The sequence below is a fragment of the Strongylocentrotus purpuratus genome, unplaced genomic scaffold, assembly GCF_000002235.5.
Source record: "Strongylocentrotus purpuratus isolate Spur 01 unplaced genomic scaffold, Spur_5.0 spur5_scaffold_2, whole genome shotgun sequence".
NCBI lineage: Eukaryota > Metazoa > Echinodermata > Echinoidea > Camarodonta > Strongylocentrotidae > Strongylocentrotus > Strongylocentrotus purpuratus.
Window position 1 is genome coordinate 5906041 of NW_022145605.1, and position 9132 is coordinate 5915172.

Sequence of the window (9132 nt, forward strand, 5' to 3'; positions counted from 1 at the left end):
TTTAGGGATTTTTTGGTGAAAATTTACCCATTAGAGCTGCACCCCCACCCCGTATGTCTTAATATATGAGTACCCCCCCCCCCCTCCCCCGGATATATTTATTTATACATAAATCCATTCACCCACCTATTACTTTTTTTAATAGCAATCCCCTTGCTCCAATTTTTTTCATTGATCTAGATCGGCGTTTTTCCTCTATATTGAGGATACCGTAAACAAAAATTCGGTTACAAATAGTGCTCGATATGTTCAACTAAATATACAATTCTCTTTGTATATACTTTGGGAGTGAACACAGTATGTAAGAAATTTTCTGGTTCGATAAGATTTTCGCTGATGCAGTCCAAAGGGAGATTTTGCATGTCTTGAAAGTACAGCGAACTACTATACTATTTTCATTGGAGTTACAATTTTGTACGGAAGTGATATTATTGTAGTCAATGAACGAAAGAGGGGATTGCTGAATATTGTTCACTCAATCATCCTAATCAGTTAGGATCCTAGGAAGATCTCAACAAAGATGTCACTCGTCACAGTCCAACGGTCTCCCAGCAATAGCAATGCGAGTTCGACCATTTCGACTCTGGTAAGCAGACTTGTTTAATTTATTTTACAGGGGTCTCACGTCTCGATCTCCCCGGTCAGACGCCGGTATAGTGTCATGACATTTGGGGTTCGGTTTGGTCACTAACGTCGGTACGGTAAAACCAGTACCGGTACAAGTACAACTACAGTACAAGGCCAAGTGTAAAATCAGCTGCAGTCTCGGCATCTCCTTGCGTACACCGAAAATTTCTGTCTCTTTTTTTTCATTGCCTCTCATATTACGGTAGGGTCGGCTCCTCTCTTTAGAGACAGAAGCCGGCCATTGGATCTCCTGTGCAAAGTTTACTGGCACGATTGTGCCAGTAAACTTTTCAGTAAAATGTTCTTTCAGCGGATCGATCTCCTAGAGTCCTACTAGGTCTAGATCTAGATCTAGTACTAGGGTGTCTGAACGATTTTTCAATTTTCAATTTGGGATCGTTTTTCACCATTTTTGTTTGATATTTGAATAAAAAATGTTATCAGAATACTAGTCTAATACATTTCAAATTTCATGTCTCACCGATGTTTCTATCAAAAGTTACAGCCCCTCCAAAACGCTGGTATATTCATATCATTTTGGTCAAAATCGACGAAAAAGACGTCCACGCAGAGTGATGTTGTTTTGCTAAATTCAGGCAAACAGCTGTATCGCGCGATATGCAAGCGTATGCATATAGTACGCATGTTGCTAAGGCAATGCGCGACTTGCAGCTTGAGCCACGCTGTCTCCGCGATATGTGCCATATTGACTAGGTCTAGTATGGGTGGCCGTTCGCGGCATAGAACCCGGAAGTGAATACACGTTGTAGTCAATGGCAATATCGCGGAGACAACGTGCGTTGTCTCCGCGATATGAGGGACTTTTAGATTTGCACGTCGACAGCTTTGACTGCAACGTGTGACGTCATTTTAAGGCACTGCGCATGCGATCGAGAATGTGTCAACCTTGATTTTCCTAAATCTAGTACGGTACTAGTATGCCGCGTGCGCATAAACTATACAGTTCCTCAGGTTACATTGTAGGTAGACAAAGGAACATCCCTTCCCTGCTATTATGTAAAAATGTGTAGAACAGGTGTCACATGCATATTCACCTGTTCTACACATTTTTACATAATAGCAGTGAAGGGATGTTCTTTTGTCTACCTTACTGTTGAGGGTAGAATGAGGAACTGTTTATTTTGTCCTCTTTCTTTGTCTGTCATGTTCATAGTGTTACTTCCTGCATGCATTTATATCGTCGAGTGCAATCTAAAAGATTTATAATTGTAGTCAACATGGGCAGTTGAGTACGTTGACACGCGTGATCAGTCGGCGTTCGTCATGTTCTCGTCCACTCAATCTAAAAGTCCCTATTGCCATTGACTACAACATGTATTCACTTCCGGGTTCTATGCCACGAACGGCCACCCATACTTTCATTCACTATAATGTGTAATTGAATTTGGGGTTTCGTTCGTACGCGGAGATGTTACGCGATGTAACCATGGTTTGGACTGAGCGGAGCGCACTTCCCCTAATTAGCTGATCCACCAAATAGCGAGAAGGGTATTTTTAAACTGTTATCAGTTGTGATCCCTGGCGGCTGGCGAAAATATAAGCACATAGAATTGTACCTTAGGACTGGGACTACTTATCGATCGGGGCGTCATATCTCAAAAGTGACAAACCTCAGAGTTAGCCAGGACACAATGTTTAAATTGCTGTTTTGACCAAGATAGTTTTAGAATTTCGGGGGCTACGCCCCTTTGGAAATATTGGAATTCACCTGCTCTTTCATTTGACACCTCATTTATTGAGTATCACCTTCAGGATCACAACAGATAAAGGTTTGAATCTAGAATTGAAAAAAAAATTTTTTTGCATGGTCGCGCAATGCACGTAGGTTGCATAGGGATGCGTGTAATCTCTATGGGAAGAATTTTAGCACACAACATCGGGTGCGCGATCAGACACCTAACTCCTACATACAATCTGCTGCATTTATACTCCAAAATTAGGCCTAGATTCTAGGCTAAAATACATCGGTTCCAGTTACCAGCTTGACTGTAGACGCCTCCTTTTTCTGGATTTTCTTCGTCAAAATTCAATTCTTGCAGCTGTATTTTAAACTGTTACAGGAAAGAGGATGTCATCTATTGTGTGTGTGTGTAATTGTGTTTTTACAGACGTTTGTCAATCAGATAATGAGATATGATTATTTACGTCTGGGGACTGACCTTTAATGTCACCATCCGAAAGATGTGACTCGGTTTCGAACCTGGGTCCCCTGATTCAGTTTGTACAGTAGGTGAAAACAGCGAGCTGACCAAGTGAACGTGCCATATCAATCGTACCAATCAGATATGATTATTTACGTCTGTGGAACGACCTTTAACGTCACCATCCAAAAGATGTGACTCTCATCGAGAATGCTTTCATTAAATTCTATATCTTTAAGTAGCATGATTTTGGTGTAGAGCCTTGTTTGAAAACTTTGAATAACATTTATGTTAAAGGAACGTTAATCTACCAATGGCAATATGCCAGGTTGATGTATGAAAAATAAATATTTGTAAAGCAAATTTCTTAATGTATCATTTTTACTGTGATCTTGAATCTTACTTTAGTTTGGGTATTATTATAAACAACAGCAATAAAGAACAACAATACAATGCTAATTTGTAAGCAGTCTCTTATTACAAGTTTGACTTTCTCACAATTAAAGACCCTGTCTTAAGTGAAAAATGAAATGAAATATGAACATGAAAGATGAATTATGTATCAACGGAAAGCTTGTAAGCCACAGATTAAAATGATATCAATTTCAGTGTCTGTCAGAGGAGTAACAGCCCTCTGAAAACTCAATTTCTAAAGCTTTGAAAATCAGAAGCTTTGGAGATTGATCTAGGAATCTGCTTTCAGATCCTGTATTACGCTTATGTTAAGAAAGACAGATACATGTAGCTGCCAAGCGAGGGCAGAAAATCTCAGGGAGAGAGAGGGTCGCAGCAAAATAGAACAGAGAATTATCACATCAAACAACGCATAACTCAATGTGAAATCTATCAATTAAGAGGCCAATTCATTAATTAAGATGATGGAATTAACATCTGACTCTCCTAAATGTTTGGAGTTACATTTTTGGTCTGCTATCCAAATAGGAGACAAAAAGAAATGTCTTAGGCAAGCCTAATAAGTTTCTATGCTGCTAATACCAATAATTATCAGATTATGTCAAGAATAAATTTGCTTTTGTGCATTACTGACAGAAAATATTTTGTATTGATACCTGTACATACTGTATGTGTATTATACATTCATTCAGCTTTCCATTGATATAAAGTTGTATTTTCTTCAGATAGGGTCTTTAAAGAGTTCAACATATTGATGTACATGTAGGTGGTTGTATCAGCAAAGACGTGCAACGTTTGTGTCTATTGACTACTGGACTAATACAAGAGTGAGCAGAGACTTGAGTGGGCAGATATATAGAAGAATGATATCATATCCTCTCTGCGGTCATGTTGGCTTGACCCCAGTGGTGGGTTAGGGTGAAATTGTAATGGGCAGGTGTTCGGGGAGTGCATGAGTCTAAAGAGTAAATATTATACCTTTAGTTTTCTATTGGTTGTTGTGAGCCAGAAGGATGACAACTGATGTATTGTATAGCTATAAAATCATGACAATTAATGTCCTTCTGGCTCTCAGCAGACAATGTGTTTTTAATAATTTGATAATCCCACCCCCTAACATTACAGAATTGTTTTATTCTTCTTTTATATATAATAAATGTAGCTTTCTGAATCAGTTTCTTGTAAATGGGAGTACCCCTGTAGATTGATTGATTGATGAGTCGATGAGAGAGCGAGGGAGGGAGGGGGAGAGAAAGAGAAAGAGAAAGAGAAGAGAAAGAGAAAGAGAAAGAGAGAGAGAAAGAACGAAAGAGAAAGAGAGAGGGAGAGAAAGAGGGGGGGGGGGATGTGCAGACAGACATCTGGACAGAGGAAGTTCTACGCATTGTAGGCCTGTGCCAGGATTTTCTTTTTCTTTTTTTCCTGCAGGGGTGGGCTACTCTTAATTACTTGCTTGGGCGTATGTTTTGGGCACTACGCAGGAAGGGCTTTAGTTGATGCCAGGAATCCAATTTGGAAAATTTTACCTGCTCTTGTTATACTTTAGAGGCCTACATGTACTATATCAGCGATCCAACTTTAATAATAAGAGATAACAAGTGGAAATTTCATCTGATCATCCTACCCATCGATTCTTCTACATTACATGTACCTGGATTGAGTGGGCGATCATACTTGTCCTGTGTGGAATCAATTTAGCTGAATAGACACACAAACAATCTTGACTTCTTTTTGTCCTTCCTTTTTCGACGGAGATTAAATGGAACATGCGCCAAATTGAGGCCAGGTAGATTTCCTTTCCAAGCTCTAATGAACATCAATAGGAAGTTTAGGGAAGTGCTACTGTCAACAGAGACGAGCACTGTTTACATGAAGGTGTGCCCTGGGATTCTTATACCGTACAATGATACCAGTCTTGATCGCTGAGTGGTTTGCTGGCATTGTTTTTCTCTCATTGTTACTTTCTTTCTCAAAGGCTAAACTTTGGAGACCACTGTACCATGCACATATAGGATTGACAATTTGACATTGGACCAAACAAACTTCTGCTGACTCTTCCTACGTGATTAACATGACTATGTTATGCTCTCATCCATGCTGTGGAAAGCTTTGGAACTGAGTTTCTAGGAAAGGTTAAGATTGTTGGGAGTGCTCAGGCCTCGGGATTCATATCAGCGAGAGTGGATTTATAAGGGTAGGAAACACCATGGCCAGACTTATCCGTGTGGAATCAGTGGATGTGGTGAGTCTCATATCTCTTTGGTCTCTATAACCATTGTACCTTTAGAAATGAAAGTCAAGAAAAAGTGGTGATTGGTATTCTCTCTCTTACTCTCAGGCTTTGCTTTTCAAACCCTTTACTATACTGCTTGTCTCTCTCTCTCTCTCTCTCTCTCTCTCGTGTAGCAATGCTGTACCCTGATTGGTTGAAAGTACATGTAGGGCTGCTGCTTATTTGTAAAGATTAAGTTTCACATGTTTGTACAAAGGTGGAGGGGGTCATGTAGCACAGGGGGTTAGTTATCCTAACATAGATGTACCTGTAGATGGTGTAGATGGGGAATAACTAAGTTCTTGTACTGTACATGTATGCTTGTAGAAAGCCTAAAGCGTAATCATCATATTGTCTGTTTGGAGCCAGAAGGATGGTATAACTCTGTGTAAAATGATATGAGCTAATGCCCTTCTGGCTCCAAACAGATGATGTACAAGGTTGCTAGTCAGTATCTACTAGTAGGATTACAAGATGATTTCCTACGCTTTCCTTTCAAACTAACCTCTACACAGCTCAGCTGCCATTCTTCTTCAGTCTCTGCAAATCTGTGAGCTTTCTGTAGGAATTATAGGCCTACAGATTAAAGTGATCAGCAGTTATTATTTTCTTTTCCTTTGTTTCTTTCTTTTCCATTGTTTGTCTTTGTCCTAATCATTGTATCTTCTACAAAGTTTACCTGTCTTTTAGCCTTGTTCACATGTGACCATGTACTAAACCACCTCATAAATACATGTACCCATTGTAAAAATTTTACTTTTTAAATTATTGAAAAAGTGGAGGTGAAAAAGTAACTGCGCACAACAAAGACCCATATTAAAGCAAACTGACTTGTTATGTGTTTTATAACATACAGATTTGTGAAGCAAATACCTTTTTGCCATTTTAGTTTTCCCTTGAGGGAATTTTGGGCAGCATGTGTGAACGAAGCCATCAATTGACTGTTCCTATGAATTTTGTGAAGACTTGTTTACACTAGACAGGAGAAACCCATGTAGCCAATACATAGTACATTTGGAAATGAATGGCGAGTAGGGATTTTAAAAAAAACCATGCTCAACAAATTCTTATGGATGTAGGTGTACTGCATTATAAGAAATTATACCGTAATTAACGTTGTATAAACCGCCCTCGGTTTTTTTTTTTTTTTTTTTTGTGTGTGTGTAAGATCATTGATGTAAATTAAAAAACAGTAGGGGACCTAGGATAGAACCTTGTGGTACACCATGTAATCAAAGAAAAATTGGAGGAATTATTATTATAAACTACATATTGAGATCTATCAGAAAGATTACTTTCAAACCAAGATGAAAACAACAAATTTGAGTGTTGTTCTAGTCTCTGAGTTTCCGATTTTTTTCGGCAGCAAAAAGGTGCGGTTAATACACTGTTAATTACGTTATAGAAAAGTAAAGCGCACTCTGTTATATTATCACTAAAAAAACTGCCACCGTTAGCTGCAGGACATGTGAACTAGCCTTGAGTTCTTACATTTTTAATGTTTTTTTTGTTCTACTGAATGTTCCATTGGCCGAATGTTCCATTGAGTTCAAGGTTAGAGCATTGGATCAATGGGATATTGAAAAACTGGAAAAAACATACATGTACAGTGTGTGTGTAGTACATTATTCCTTATATTTCAATTGGGGCATGAAAAGGAAGTGCAAATGAAAGTAATTGTTCTTAAACGTTCATATGGAATCTATTAATAGACAGGGAGGATGGATTATAACTATCATAAAGATGATTTCAGATCAGTGCAGCTTTTAATGGACAGAAAATGAACTTGATCTTATCCGTCAAAAGTGAAAGTTATCTGATATTGTGAAAAACAGGAAATATTATTGTTGAAGGCAGGGAGCCTCATTAGATTACATGTACACAGGACACGAGACACAGCAGACAGAAATCTGAAGAAAGAAAAAAAAATAAATGATTATTTGCAGGTAGCACCATCGGCAGTGTAACATCTGATATGCATACATGTACATTATATGAAGCAAAACACTGAGTGTAGGAGAGTAGTCTTGTACTCTTGTCCACTTGAAAATATTCATCCTGTGCCTGCAGATGATGCACAGGGTTTGGCAAATCCTTTCATGGTTTGTTTATATATCAAGACTTTACTACATGTAGTCCTATTGGCTCGACTGCAAGGGCATTGTTCTATGTAGAGCTAACAAAACACTACAGAAACACTACAGGATATAAACTCTTTGTCATTTCAAGAATATTTATCTACTTTTGTTATATCAGCAATTCTTTGTAATATCGACTACCTGTATGTGATCACCGCCTTTAAGATAAAAAAATGTACTGACAATCGATTGTAAAAATCCCGCTGCAATTAATTATGTCTTACTACACGTATATGCATCCACATGTATGACATAACATTTATTGCAAGTTACATGTATTATTGAAGGAGATAACTGATTGATTTGAGGAATATAATCAATCATAACTTTTGATGTTATGGGGCCCACTTATTTTTATTTTTTCGTAAAATATGTTTCAGAGTTAATACCTGTGATCATTTGAAATATTAATTTACGAGGTACTGAAATATGTTACAGATGTACATTGCATTGTGTTTAGTTAACATCACAGATTTGTTGGTATTATACTTTCAATAACCTTTGTATAGTGATACCAACTTATTTCTCACACAGGGAAACTACATACTGAAGCACTTCCTCCTTCCAGACTACATGTATGTATATATATATATATATATATGTACATATCTACCAGGTACGTCTTCTGGAAATGTATCCATGTCTCCAGAAAGGCCGAAAGAAGATATAGCCCGGCAGCCCAGAGCACTTTGATCAAACGAACAAGGTACCAATATCTGAGTATTGGAACATTTGGGGAAAAACCTAGGATATCCAAATGTGGATGTCTGTCGGGGTCCCTCTGCTGCATGTGCCCACTCGGGCCAGTTGAGAGGGGCCCAAAAATGCTTCTGATCAAACGAACGAGGTACCACTTGAAACCAGTGTTAACCAAATGCATGAATGCCACAGAGCACTGAATGGCCCATGCCAGACAAAATTTCTGCTGCTAAGGGCCCGACAGACGCCCCCAAAGGAGGCCCCTAAAAATGCATTTGATCAAACGAACGAGGTACCACTTGAAACCAGTGTTAACTAAATGCATGAATGCCACAGAGCACTGAATGGCCCATGCCAGACAAAAATTCTGCTGCCAAGGGCCCACCAGACGCCCCCAAAGGGGGCCCCCTAAAAAATGCATTTGATCAAACGATTGAGGTACCACTTGAAACCAGTGTTAACTAAATGCATGAATGCCACAGAGCACTGAATGGCCCATGCCAGGCAAATTTTCTGCTGCTAAGGGCCCGCCAGACGCCCCTCAATGTGGCCCAAAGCCCATATATGTAGCATTAACCCAGATTAAATATGCAAGGTACCACTCAAAATCAGTTTTGAATGGTCGGGTTTATCTTACAGACTACGGAAATCATCATGTTCAATAAATTTCCTCCTGCAAATGGGCCCACAGACACACTGAAAAAGTGGGCCCCAAATGGGCCATGATCAAATGAAGGAGAAACCATTTGAATCTAATTGTAACTTAATAGTTGAATGCCACAATGTACTGGATGGCCCATACCAGACACATTTTCTGCTT

General features: G+C 38.9%; 1 long non-coding RNA gene across 1 annotated transcript; it reads left to right on the forward strand.

The window, feature by feature from the left end:
• Positions 1-317: 317 nt before the first annotated feature.
• On the forward strand, positions 318-5446 carry LOC115926622. The gene is made up of 2 exons (XR_004065170.1): positions 318-586; positions 5179-5446. It is a non-coding gene; the product is annotated as an uncharacterized LOC115926622 (long non-coding RNA).
• The last annotated feature ends 3686 nt before the right edge of the window (positions 5447-9132 follow it).